Below are 15,364 nucleotides of genomic sequence, written 5' to 3' on the forward strand. Positions count from 1 at the left end.
GGAAATAGTGACCATAATACAATAGCATTCAACATCCCTGTGGTGGGAAGAACACCTCAACTGCCCAACACTGTGGCATTTAATTTCAAAAGGGGGAACTATACAAAAATGAGGGGGTTAGTTAGACAAAAGTTAAAAGGTACAGTGACTAAAGTGAAATCCCTGCAAGTTGCATGGGCCCTTTTTAAAGACACCATAATAGAGGCCCAACTTCAATGTATACCCCAAATTAAGAAAAACAGTAAAAGAACTAAAAAAGAGCCACCGTGGCTTAACAACCATGTAAAAGAAGCAGTGAGAGATAAAAAGACTTCCTTTAAAAAGTGGAAGTCAAATCCTAGTGAGGCAAATAGAAAGAAGCACAAACACTGCCAACTTAAGTGCAAGAGTGTAATAAAAAAAGCCAAAGAGGAGTTTGAAGAACAGCTAGCCAAAAACTCCAAACGTAATAACAAAATGTTTTTTAAGTACATCAGAAGCAGGAAGCCTGCTAAACAACCAGTGGGGCCCCTTGATGATCAAAATACAAAAGGAGCGCCTAAAGATGATAAAGTCATTGCGGAGAAACTAAATGCATTCTTTGCTTCAGTCTTCACGGCTGAGGATGTTCGGGAGATTCCCAAACCTGAGCTGGCTTTTGTAGGTGACAAATCTGAGGAACTGTCACAGATTGAAGTGTCACTAGAGGAGGTTTTGGAATTAATTGATAAACTCAACATTAACAAGTCACCAGGACCAGATGGCATTCACCCAAGAGTTCTGAAAGAACTCAAATGTGAAGTTGCGGAACTATTAACTAAGGTTTGTAACCTGTCCTTTAAATCGGCTTCGGTAACCAATGACTGGAAGTTAGCTAATGTAACGCCAATATTTAAAAAGGGCTCTAGGGGTGATCCAGGCAATTACAGACCGGTAAGTCTAACATCTGTACTGGGCAAATTAGTTGAAACAATAGTAAAGAATAAAATTGTCAGACACATAGAAAAACATAAACTCTTGAGCAATAGTCAACATGGTTTCTGTAAAGGGAAATCGTGTCTTACTAATCTGTTAGAGTTCTTTGAAGGGGTCAACAAACATGTGGACAAGGGGGATCCGGTGGACATAGTGTACTTAGATTTCCAGAAAGCCTTTGACAAGGTCCCTCACCAAAGGCTCTTACGTAAATTAAGCTGTCATGGGATAAAAGGGAGGGTCCTATCATGGATTGAGAACTGGTTAAAGGACAGGGAACAAAGGGTAGGAATTAATGGTAAATTCTCAGAATGGAGAGGGGTAACTAGTGGTGTTCCCCAAGGGTCAGTCCTAGGACCAATCCTATTCAATTTATTCATAAATGATCTGGAGAAAGGGGTAAACAGTGAGGTGGCAAAGTTTGCAGATGATACTAAACTACTCAAGATAGTTAAGACCAAAGCAGATTGTGAAGAGCTTCAAAAAGATCTCACAAAACTAAGTGATTGGGCAACAAAATGGCAAATGAAATTTAATGTGGATAAATGTAAAGTAATGCACATTGGAAAAAATAACCCCAACTATACATACAACATGATGGGGGCTAATTTAGCTACAACGAGTCAGGAAAAAGATCTTGGCGTCGTCGTGGATAGTTCTCTAAAGATGTCCACGCAGTGTGCAGAGGCGGTCAAAAAAGCAAACAGGATGTTAGGAATCATTAAAAAGGGGATAGAGAATAAGACTGAGAATATATTATTGCCCTTATATAAATCCATGGTACGCCCACATCTCGAATACTGTGTACAGATGTGGTCTCCTCACCTCAAAAAAGATATTCTAGCACTAGAAAAGGTTCAGAAAAGGGCAACTAAAATGATTAGGGGTTTAGAGAGGGTCCCATACGAGGAAAGATTAAAGAGGCTAGGACTCTTCAGCTTGGAAAAGAGAAGACTAAGGGGGGACATGATAGAGGTATATAAAATCATGAGTGATGTTGAGAAAGTGGATAAGGAAAAGTTATTTACTTATTCCCATAATACAAGAACTAGGGGTCACCAAATGAAATTAATAGGCAGCAGGTTTAAAACAAATAAAAGGAAGTTCTTCTTCACGCAGTGCACAGTCAACTTGTGGAACTCCTTACCTGAGGAGGTTGTGAAGGCTAGGACTATAACAATGTTTAAAAGGGAACTGGATAAATTCATGGTGGCTAGGTCCATAAATGGCTATTAGCCAGGATGGGTAAAGAATGGTGTCCCTAGCCTCTGTTCGTCAGAGGATGGAGATGGATGGCAGGAGAGAGATCACTTGATCAATGCCTGTTAGGTTCACTCCTTCTGGGGCACCTGGCTTTGGCCACTGTGGTAGACAGATACTGGGCTAGATGGGCCTTTGGTCTGACCCGGTATGGCCGTTCTTATGTTCTTATGTTCTTATGTTTAAAAATGATGAAGCAACATAATAACTAAATGAGTAGAATAAACTAGATTGAAGAGTAAGTCACTTGTATATTACAACCAGGGCATAAGGGGATCCTTCAATCTCTACCCCTCACTGTTGGGATTCCCTCCAAGACCTCTTCCCACTTAGTTTCCCAAGAACTCAATTTGGCTCCAGCCTTCATCACTCAGGGATCTTTATTTGGCATACAGCAGTGCTATGCTGAGTTTATCAGACTCAAATGCAGGGGGGATGGATACAGGGTACATCACAGCTCCAAAGGTACACAGAAACCCTCTCCCATTATATACATTACACATCTCATTGCATTTACTATACATTGCATCACACATTTTTGGATTGGCTGGGTTACTTTGCAGGAACCAACCCCTGTGCATCATGCACTGTCCACGCACTGTCCATGTTTAAACCTTCTCTTTACCTCATCTCTACTTTCCTAATTTATTTTGTCCCTTGTTATCTAGTTCATAGTAAATAGTTTTCTGGGTGTTCTCCCTCTTATCTTAGTTGGCTCAAACATTCTGTCTTTAGACTCCTGACCTATTAACTTATTTAGCAAAACAGCCTGTTTTCACCTGCTGATTCATTTATATCCCTAATTCTGTTTTCCAAAAAATGAGGCCTCTCTCCATGTGTTAATTACTCATGTTGGGCCAGGCCTCAGTTATACTCTCCTCTCTCTGTAGACACTGCTAGGAAGTCACCATAACATAAATGCAATAGGAGAAAGGAAATAAATATAAACTTTGGGTGAAACTGCCTCAGATGCAGCATTTTTCCCAGAGTCATTTTCATATAAATAACAAATTGTCTGTAATCTTCAGATCGGTATTAAAAATTTCATCAGTTTATTTTTATCATATATATGCATATTACTTCTCCTTCCTTGGCATAAATGAATTGGTTTTATCTAGGCTTTTCATTTAATGGAATTATTATTCCTTTTGCATCTCCCCTGCTGCTTCATATCACTACTGAATATTTGTTAAGTACAGGGAAAATTAATGTTTTTTGCTTGTTTGCCAGGTACAGTATGTCATAAAGGGAAGGCTAATGAAAAAATGTTCATGCTTATTCAATAAGGAATGCTAAGGCTATAAAATGTTCTCAGATTAGACAGAGAAAAGTATCAAAATTCTTTAAACAGAGCGAGGCTTTTTCACATCTAATGGGGCCAATCCTGCAAAGTACCAGTGCCTTCAACATCCTCTAAAGTACCTGAGAGGAGCAAATATGAAGACAACGGAAGCTGAGGTTATACAGCACCTCACAGTAAGTACTCAGTACCTCACAGGAGAGAAGCTAGTTTACCAAACTAGCTATGGTTGCGCTTTTCTAAGGAATACTCCAGCCTACATAAATCTCATATTGCAAAGCTCTTCAGCGATAAGATTGGGATTTTTTTTATGTATGGAAAGGGCCAAGCCATTGTGGGTGATGCTGGAAGACAAATAGGTTTTAAGAGTGGAATAATTTTCCTTTAGATTTATGGCCACATCTGAATTATATTTTATATCTATTTGAAACCTTAAGTATACTGAAAAATCCCTTGTTTAATTTTAAAATAATTTGTGGATCTCTGGAAGCCACCTGACTTGCCAAAAATGTGTCTGCAGGTTTTGCATTTCAAATAGTATTTAACATGTCTTCATTTCTAGTGAAGCAGGCAAATCAAAAACTGTGAATCATTGGTTCGACTCCATTTGAAACTGAAATTCCATTCATCAGTTGCATCATCAAATCTGTTCTCGGGCTCCATGGTATATATCTGGCTCCTGCCATTCCAGGAAGGAATGCCTTCATAGATTACTTGAAAAATGTTTCTTTCCTTCCAAAAATGTTAAACTTTCTTCAGGATGCTGGGTGAGCTGCTGTTTCATGATTTCCTGTTTCAGACAGATGCTCTAGCTTCCTGTTTTTCCTGATTTCATTAGAAATAGATCTGCAAATGTGTACTCTGTCTGCATTTAGCTTGGTCCTGTGGTAAGGGTGCTAGCCGGGGACATAGAAGGAAGGGGTTCCATCCCCTGCTTCAGCACAGATTTCAGTATGTTTATTCTGTACTCTACTCTATTCTATGCATGTCTCTTCTGCAATCAAAGGGGGGAACTGCAGTTTAAGTGCACAGATCCCAGCTAGCTTTAATCTAACTAGCTCCAGCCCCAGAGCAGTGAATTTGTACAAGCACACTCAGAATCCTGGATAATTAGCCATGAGGCCAATCTGGGCTGAAGCCTGCACTGTCATGCAGCTAGATTCGCTGATCTGACTAGATTAAAGCTAGTTTGAGTATGTTTACTCAAACTGCAGTCACACCCTGTGATTCCGGTATAGGCATATCCTTTCTGTATAACCTTGGGTAAGTCACTTAGGGCAGTGTATTTCAACCTTTTTGATACCAGGGACTGGCTTACTGCCTTCCTATACTATGTCAGGGAGATCTCAGGGACTGGCACTGGTCCACGGACGTATCGTTGAGAAATATTGATTTAGAGTATGTCTACACTCAATCAGAGGTGTGACTGCAGCATGTGTAGGCACACCTGAGCTAGCTTTAATCTAGCTAGCTCAGATGGCAATAGCAGTGAAGCTGCAGCAGCATGAGCTGTCTTGGTCAGGGTTGTACCCTCGCTCAAGTTTATCTGCATGTGCTGCAGTCACACCTCTGATTGCAGTGAAGTCATAGGGGGTTACCCTTAACCTGTGTATGCCTCAGTTACCTATCTGTAAAATGGGGATAATAGCACTGTCCTTCCTTACCAGGATGTTGTGAGACTAAATACATTAGAATGTGAAGTGCTCAGGTACTATGGTGAGGGGCCATACAGAAGAATAGATTAATTGAGTCATTTAAAAATAATACCATTTTTACCATCTCAAATAAAATTGCAATGACAACCAAATTAGAGAGATCTATAGCAATAATAAGCACCAACATTTAAAGCCCTATATTTTATTTAAAATAGGCACTTTCTTTGCACATGACCAATATTACAAGCAGACATAAACAAGCAATTATGAGTGCAACGATATAACTATATATTTTGTGCATGCAGTTGCCCATTTGCATATTTTGGTGCAAATAAACATTGGCCCTGACTACACATATATACATCCATAAGTATCTAAGGTTTTGTCTCCTCTGATTTAGTGGAAGGCACGGTGCATTTTTCTCTTTATTTCATTTTTTATTTTTGAAAGTCACAGAGGAGAGAGAAGCAGACACATAATACAATAAATACATTAGTCACACACAACTCACGCTTATAATGGCTATCAGTAACAGAGAGAGAGAGAGAGAGAGAGAGAGAGCACTCACCCACACAAAGCATATCTGGCAAATTACAGCAGATACAGTATCCTAACAATCTTCATCAATATGGTACAAACGACAATAGGAATTGTGGTCTGGCAGTTGTTTGGACTGATCCAGAATATTTAATAAAGTGGGACTATGTTGCAAAAAAATTGCTTCCTTTTTCTTCTTCATTCTTTGTGCTATCCTAGATAGCTACTAAACACCTCAAAGCTATTCCCAGAAGATCCTGTGATCTAAAAGATGCATACAACATACACCAAAAAGGGTTCTGCATTGATGCAAGCTCCAACTCCAGCCCACACCGCTCAGCTCTGGTTTCTTCCATTGGCAGAGGTGTGCCCTGCCTCCACCCACTGCTGGGAGGGTGCCTGACGAGAACCTAATTGCCTCTGAGCTCCCAAACAATCAGCCAATGAGGAGGCAGTCACTGGAGCTGGTTGGCATGGGCAGAGTCTGAGCCTGTGCTGATGGGAAGAAGAGCTGGGTGGAGCAGTGTGAGGAAGCAGAAGTTTTCCTATGAGACTGCACCCCTCAGCAACCCGGCTCAGTCTTTAAAATATCCTTTTTCTGGAGCTGAAGCCACCTGTGACTCTTCTCCCTTAAAGCACTGTGCCTGGTGCTCAGATTTGGGTGACCCGGGTGCTAATTATGGGCAACGCAAGCCCACCGTGGCTATGCCTCTGCTCAGCCCCCCCAAAGAATATTTTCACAAGCAACCTATGATATGGAGGCGTGATAAATTGGTTGTAGAAGGATGCACAAAGCATAAGGAACAATATGGAGGAAGACATAAAGGGGTCTCCATGCATCTGAAGTAGTGGGTAAAAAACCCACAAAAGCGTATGTCTCAATAAATCTGTTAGTCTTTAAGGTACCACCAGACTCCTCATTGTTTTTGTGGATACAGACTAACACGGCTACCCCTCTGATAAAGATGCCTGTGAGAGAAGCAAAGGAAAGGGCTATGGAGACTGACATCACTGGAAGAAGGAAAGGGCTGGGAGAAGGACATGGGGAAAAAAAGACAAGGACTGAGATGTAAGTAGGGACTGCTTGATATAGGGAGTTGAAAGCAAAGATTTGGAATTTGATATGCTACGAGGAGCCAGTGAAGACACCCAATGCTGGAGAGATGACATGGCAATGGATGTCAGGCAATGGATGAGCAGCATCATTTTAACAGGGGCATTTTGGATTAACTGGAAGATGTTGGTGTCAATATGACTTGAGAGGAGGATATTACTATAGTCACAGTGGAAAATTTCCAGGGCACAGTTAGCTGGTGGGGTGGAGGAGAAATGAGATGTGGTTAACTGGAGTGGACTAGATGGACCCAGAGAGGGTTTGAAGGGCAATATTAGGAGCGTGGTTTTGGCCAGGATGAGTTTAATATGGTGGCAGATGATCTGAGATGAAATTTCAGAGAGACAGAAGGAGATAAGAGACTGAACACAGAAAAAGAGTGAATGGGCAGTCTGGTGTGCAGACGAAGAATTGAGAATCATCAGCGTAGAGTTAAATCCAGTCAAGTGGATAAAGTCACTTAGTGTTAAGGGGTAGACTGAAAAGAGGTGAGATCTAAAGACAAAGAGTCCTCATTATTATATATTTCAGATTTATAAATTCATCCATGTTCCCTACAATAATAATTCCGTTGCCCATGGTGGAGAGTATATGTACTGTGCCAGCCATTAGCAACAATGAAGAACAGGATTGACTTTGTCAAGAGGAGATTATGGATACAAAACAGTGCAGTGGAGACTTTTATATTATAAAGGTCTTAATAACTTACTACATTGATATTTCAATATGTTCTAAAAACTTCAATTCAAGACCATTCTAACCACCTGGACTTTAAAAAGGCACTGGCAGAGGTCCATGCCATGCTCCAACACTGGCAGGGTCCATGTCATGTCCCATATATGACATCTTTGTGCGATCAGATATGGGTCCTGCCCAGTATTTGATTTTGAGGTGACTATTTATTTTTCTAATGTTCTATTGACTAAATCTTTGATGATGCCGCTACAGGACTGATTTTTTATTGTCCTTCCCATTCACAGCACATGTTTAATAGCAAACAATTCATCAAATGATATTTAGATCTAAGTCACATTTATAATGAAACAATTGAACTACCAAAGTTAAAAAAAAACCCAAAACCACATACTTGCCTTTGAAATTAACCACTTTCAAAACAGTCCAAACTCTAGAGCGGAGCAAAACAGGAAAGGCAAGCGAACAAGGAACCTAGAGAGACTTGAGAGGATGGAACCAAACCAAATGACAGATCACAAACCAGGGAATCAAGCCTTATGCAAATTGAAGTAATCATGAAGGATAACAGGAATAGCATGATCAAAGCTAAACACTTCGGATTTGAATAGCACCTGTGGTATGCTAGAGGTGTATTAACACCCTGTAACCACAATAAAAGAGCCCAGCAAAGTAACACATATCAAAGAATATCACACAGAAAGAAAGACTGCATAATAAAATAACAAATGGTGAGCAGACTCCACCTCCTGCTTATAATCATCTCAAGAAAGTACAAATGCAATTATAGAGATACTTGACTTTAAAAAAAAACAGTAAATGATTTTAATAATAGAGTTGAAAAAATTTGAGGCAGCATTATTATCAATAATAATAAAGCCAAATATAGACTCTTCCTGGATTACAGAAGTCTTTCATCAGGCATCTGTCAAAAGTTTGATGAAGCTATGGAAATTAGCTAAAGAATTTCTGAGAGTAATTAAGAGAATTCTGTTAACCCTTTATAAGGTCTAGTACTTATAAGTACTTTATAAGGTCTAGTACTGCATATTTAGAGCCACAGTTTTTGAAAAGCAAGACCATATATTGCAGTGGAGTACAGTGGTGGAAGCAAGTGTAATGATATATAGGAATGAATAGGAATGGTAGGAATCTGTTAGACACGGCAGTGATGGGCACTTTACAGATATGATAGACACAGAAAGGAAGGTTAGTGATGGAGTGGCTGTATATAATCGAAGGTCCAGATGTCAGAGTGTTCCAGGGCAAACAAGAAGGGCAGAATGTAACAAAGTGTCAAGGCATTTTTCTCACTGTTTTCAGCCAAGTTTTTGGTGAGCAATACTAGATTTAAGGAGGTCAGGAAGAAACTGTGATGCAAAATCAAGAGCACTTGAAAGATACAGACTGCCACTCATGGTGTTCATTAAACTTGTAAATTACAGAGACCCCCTTGTTCTTCTTTCCAGGGAACGGGCAGAGCAAGATTTATATAAAACTAGCTAACAATAAAAAACAGATTGCAAAGGGGGAATGAAGCAAAACTGCTCTAAAATACCAAATGAAATGAACTAATTTAATAACATTGAGAAATATTGCATGCCCCAGCTTCCTACTGGTTAAACAATTCCAACTGGTTTGGTATTTTGACTTACCTGGGTGAAGCTGCCACAAGGGTCCCAGCTGGAGCCTCAGCTGTTGTGAAGTGAAGAAGAGACACACGAAGTCCAGCCACCAGACGTGGGATTTTGCAAATTGGTTAAATCTGCTCTTGTGTCTGGCCACCAGTTGGCAGGCACAGCAGCAGCTCCAGGACTTATATGCTAAAAAACACAATGGCAATCAGAAGAAAACAAAACATTCTGTAGCAAAGTAACCTACTTTTTTAAATGTCTGCCTCAAGTACAGATTGATCACCTCCCTGTATAAGAGTGTTACAATAGTGCTCCCTTGGGTCACTGTCATGTTTGCCATAGGATGAAACTTGGCATATAAAGAACCATGATTTTAAGAATATACTTTAAAAAAATATGTATGTTTCTATTTTCAACATCACACCATTAAATATGAAGATGCTCCTTCATTACTCCCAAACCTCAGAAATCTCTATATCTAAATACTTACATGGCCTCCAACTCCATAGTATCTGAACTCCTTGTAAATATTAATGAAAGTCAAGAGTCAATAAATGAATGGGATTTAGACTGCTAAGGTGGCACTCAGAAGGGGGTATTGGCTGAGCAATGCAGTGCCTAACTTTTAGGTGCCCTGCTACCAAGTGGAATTCACAATCCTGAGTTAGGCGCCCGGTCTCCCTATGCAACACATGGGAAGAGTGAAGCACTTAAAAATCGGATCCACAAAAAACAGCACAGTAAGCAGGGAGCTAGATGCCCAAGCTAGCCAGTCCCATACCTCAGAGGGAAGTGGGAGGGAGATGCTTCCACCAGTTGTGATTCACAGTTCTGACTCCTATCCTCAAGTTAGCTGCCTAAGCCAGGTCACCTGTTTCCCAAGAAAAATGGTGATAATTACGGTATGTTATTCTTCCTCCCAAGCCCAATAGCCTAGTAGCACTCGTCCGGGATGCAGGAGACCTGGATTCAGATTCCCACTCTCTCTGTTGTGCAGCAGGGATCTGAATGCAGGTTTCCCAAAGGAGCGTCCTCACCACTGGGTATTCTGAGGTGGATCTCTCAGTCTCGTCTGTTGAAGCTCTTCCACTTTGTATAAGATATTTAATAGTCATTGGGCCAGAGAAAGTCCCCATGAGGTGCCATGGGGACTTCACCAGTGTAAGCTTAGGTGCCTAGGGAATTCAGCTGACTGGGGGTTTTGAGAATCTACATTTTGGAATTAGGTGCCTAGGGATCCCTTGCAAAGCCCATCCTATGGGCCTGTTTTCTAAAGGTGTGTAGGTGCCTAAAGATGCAGACGGGCCCCCAGAAGGATTTTCAAAAGCACCTAGTGCTAGATTCACAAAGGATGCTGAGGATATGTCTACACAGCAAAGAAAAACCCACCACTGGCCCATACCTCCTGACTCAGACTTGCAGGGCTCAGGCTGTGGGGCTGTTTCATTGCTGTGTAGACTTCTGGGGTTGGGCTGGAGCCCAGGCTCTAGGACCCTGTGGGTTGGGAGGGTCACAGAACTCGGGCTCCAGCCTGATCCCGCAAGTCTACACATTAAGTAATGAAACAGTCCTGCAGCCTGAGCCCCACAACTTCCTGGCTCCCCCATGCCATCTAGTCCCATTGCATACATGTAATTGATTGGGCCAAGTCAATCCAAACCAGATTGTGCTTTTCTGTATCCAGAAAAAGGATACCAAACGCATTGTCTAAAAGAAAAAAAAATGCAGTCAATACATTTAAATACAATTTAATTATACTAGAGAGGGGAGAAAGCCAGTTCCACTTCCATAATGACTGTTAAGGAAATTTGGATCCCAACTGCGGGCTCAGATCTACCTTTATAATCCTTTGGCTCAGAACCATGATGCCAAAAACCTCCAAACTTTGCAGAGGTTTTTATTTGCAGCTGATTCCAAATCTGAATTTTCAGTCTTGGCCTCATCTGTAGTACACACCTCCTATAGCTTTTTCAGGTCTTTTACTGGAGAACTTTTAGGTTGGATATTAGGAAAACCTTTTTCACTAGGAGGGTGGTGAAGCACTGGAATGGGTTACCTAGGGAGGTGGTGGAATCTCCTTCCTTAGAGGTTTTAAGATCAGGCTTGACAAAGCCCTGGCTGGGATGATTTAGTTGGGAATTGGTCCTGCTTTGAGCAGGGGGTTGAACTAGATGACCTCCTGAGGTCCCTTCCAACCCTGAGATTCTATGATTCTATTAACTTAATTTTGGCTGAACAGAGCCTTTATTTAATAAAACTAATATACCTCCTCTGAGACAAAATTTGTGTTAATTTATTTTCCCTTTGAAACAGATTAATTATTTCAGGCAAGCTATATATATTAAAAATGGATAATTTATAGGCTTACAAAGGGGATTTTTTTGGGGAAAAAAAGCAATGCACACAATTTGAAACAATATAAATTCTATCAAAAAGTAAACAGTCCGATGTTTCAGTATGAAAAGTCAAAACATCTTTAGGGGAAATTAGCGACTATTGCTGATAACTAGCTCCAATTTATGAGCTAGGAGGAGACCATCGTGAGAAAAGAAGATAAATAATCCTCAAGTGGAAGAATTAAATAAAGATCAGTTGTGACACAATTTCAGAACAGTCTTCCATATCTCTGGGGGTGCCATGCCTTTCACTTAATTAATTAAAGATAAACTAGAATGTTTGATTATTTGCAAAGAATCTTTGCATTTTCTGTTCTGCTCTTCTAAACTGATTTACTTTTAACATAATTTTTGAGAACCTCAAAGGTAACTCTTGTTGTATTTTCTCATTTGTACATGTTGTAGAAAGCCACAGTTACCTCTCTCTCAGTATTACTCAGCTTGCTGTGTGGTTATGTCTCCTGGGTTAGAACTATATTATAATGGCACCTGTTGTGTCACTGGTTTTATGGCTGCATTAAGTTTTGCACTTGAAGTGGGAGTTTAACTTCTTTGTCTTATATGAAAACTACAGTGTATCTGCCCCAAATTTTCAGCACATAATTCCTTAAATCTTGAATTTTTTTGGAGGCGTTTTAAGAAAATTTATTAGTTAGTTTCTGAGTTCTAACGAATTCATTATTGGTCCCCAAAATGTTCTCATTCTAAGTCTCATGATTATAGCCCTAGCCCCATACCCTGCCATCAGAGGAGGTGCTGTTGAAGAAAAATGTGGGCAAGTGTGTGGCAGAAGAGGGCCAGGTGGGTCTGACATAACCACTCAGTTCAAATACTGCCTCTCAAATCTTCTGTGTACTTTCGGGAACCCAGAGTAGACAAATTTTAAAGTCAGATGTACTCCGTTCACTATTTTCTAGGGACTTGGAGTCCAACTTTTTTTAAGCTGGCCAGCTGGCATAATCTAAAAACCCATTAACAAAGCATCAGATGTCCCCTAAGAAATGTGGCTAAATAGAGGCTAAGATTTGAAAAAAAAGTTATCTATTACTAAAAATGGTACATTGATTTGCAATTTTTTTCTGCCACTAGAAGAGCTCTCCTATATTTCAGTATGTCTGAAGTGAACAGCCTGTTCATCTTGTTTAACAGATGTTAAACTACTTGTTGTGAGCTCATTTATTTATGAAGATTAGGAGGGTTCACTTTGTTAGCACATGCTTGTCCTCTTAATTTGAATACAACTTTTTGTTTTCCATTACAAGAAAAAAAGTTAATCACATCATAAAAATCCCTTCATAAAATACATATATTGCCATGGAGTATCTAGAAATCAATTTCAGTTGATATAATATGTACATTTCCTGTCCTCTTAAAGGGCATCAGAACTATAATCTCAGACTTGCCTTGATTTATATTTTAGTGGAATGCAACAAAATGAGCATAAATGCTAATTTTGCACTTTTGTTTTGCATTTGATGCATATTTTTTCCTTCCCATCTGTAAATATTTCCCAGTTTTACATTTCTAGTGTTTTCTTTTTGTGAAAGGAACATGCTTATATGTATAAAATATTACAGCAAACTAAACACGCACAAACATTCACTACTGCTCTCCTGTTTTTGGAAAACAAAGAGATGCTTCCCCCTTATTAGCATTTGCTGTAATATAGAGGTGAATGGATGAACAATGCTGGTTAGTATTTTAAAAAGGCTACTTGGGCATAAAATGTGCATTGCACATATACTACATGATTATATTAATAGGTGGCTGATGAACACTCAGAAACAAAAGGAAATAGAATTGGAGGAATATGACTTGCTTGGCAGGCTAACTAGAAAAGTGCCAGGCTTTGGGGAAGTTAATAACACTGGAATTAATGTAACTGATCATATTGCAACAATCTGCAACTGTGAAATGGATTCTGGAAAAAAAGGAAGGACTGTGTATGTTTTTTACATATAATGGCCGTTTATTTCCTAAGATTGCTGTTGGAGCAGAAACCGTGTTTCACACTAGTATCACTTAATATGTTATTCATTGCCCTGGGCTCCAGAAACCAGCAGTGAATTAGGTCATGGTGAATAAATACCTATCAGTGTCCATCAAGTGACATTCCTCAGTTCTTTTCCCCACTTTTTCTTTTCATGTGGTATCAAAATCTCATTCTGTTGTTTATCGGACTGAACACGACAGAGTGAACCTTTTAGAGATAACTATAAATATATAGTTTTTGTTATAGTTGGAGCCAGGTTCAATATAAACATAAGACTGATGTAATACCCCTGCACTTCAATGAGGTGTGTGAATTGCTCTGTCAAATGATCATGTTTTTTATAATCCTGCACTAGTTGCCTCTCAGTGTGGTGACTCAGACCCAGATCATCAACTGTTGTAAATTGGCATAGCTCCATTGATTACAATAGGGTTACACTGATTAAATAATCTGAGACTCTGACCCATAGGATTCCATTTCATCCATTCCCCCTCCCTGCCCCAGAATAGGTACTTTGATTTGATTTTGGGAAATGTTGACTAATAAACAAGATCACTAGAGCTACTCAGCAGAAACTTGCTAGAATGAGTCACTTGCTCCTTATTATTTTAAGAAATGATCCCATTGTCTTTTTATCTGATGGCCCTAGTCTCAGACAATTGTTGCTATATTGGTGCTTTGATATACGTTGACATATTGTTTCTGACATGCTAAATAAGTGCTGCAGGCTGATGCAACAAAGTAAACATGCGGCAGTCATGACCTTGACTCCTGATGATGGCTGAACCGCACTCAGGTGACACCTTATGTGATATGAAAAGTAATTTTGCAGACCTTAGCAACACTTGATAATGGATGCTTAACAATCTAGCTAATCAAAAATTGATTAGAGCATTAGAATTAATGGGACATTCAAATGTTTTAATGATAACTGGCAATTACAAAAAAATGTCCAAGTTGTTGTATTCATATTTACAATTCTTTTAATAGATGTAGTTATCTTTTATAGGCTTGGTGCCTAGAATTTAGATGTGTATTCATTTACCAGTTATCCAAGTCAGCCCCTGTCTTGAAAAGTCTTACTCGTGTGCTTTGCTATACATTCGTAGTCCCATTTACTTCAATGAGACTACTGAACATGCTAAATATTGTACTCCATCAGAAATGGAATTTTCAATAGATTCTAAATAAAAGAACTAAACAGTGTTCTGTAAAAAGTTTTCTGGGATTATAAGATTATTTTTGTAGCCTTGATAAAATAACAACTTCTCTCCAATGTGGTGCTTTCAGCTAGATGAGTGTGAGGATATTGCCCCTTTGTCTCCCAGCTGGCATGAATATTGACTTTGGCTATGTGAGTTTCCTAGTCACTTATCTAGTTATAGACCTACTAGTGTTTTAAGGGAATGCCATAAAGGCCCTATCTATTTCCTTCCAGGTATATCTAAACTGCAATTAGACACCCACAGCAGACCCATACCAACTGCCTCAGATGTGCAGGGCTCAGGCTGCAGGGCTGTTTAATTGCTGTGTAGACATTTGGGCTCAGGCTGCCGCCTGAGCTCTGGGATCCTCTACCTCCATCAAGGCTGATTCCCCACTCTGTCACTCCGAGTGCAGAAGGTGGTGGCCTGCAAGGATTCTAAAAATTAATACTGGCCACTCCAGGCTTGTATTAAACTCCCAAGGTTATAGTTTCTCTCTGACCTTGGATGGGTAGATGCTGCCACCACCCAAATGCAAAACCCCTTGGAACCCAGAAAGGCGCACTTGGGAATTCCTTCCTATGGGGTACCCTCAAGCCCTTTTACCCCACCCCCCAGGGAAG

Source organism: Mauremys reevesii, linkage group 1 (genome assembly GCF_016161935.1).
Source record: "Mauremys reevesii isolate NIE-2019 linkage group 1, ASM1616193v1, whole genome shotgun sequence".
Lineage (NCBI taxonomy): Eukaryota > Metazoa > Chordata > Testudines > Geoemydidae > Mauremys > Mauremys reevesii.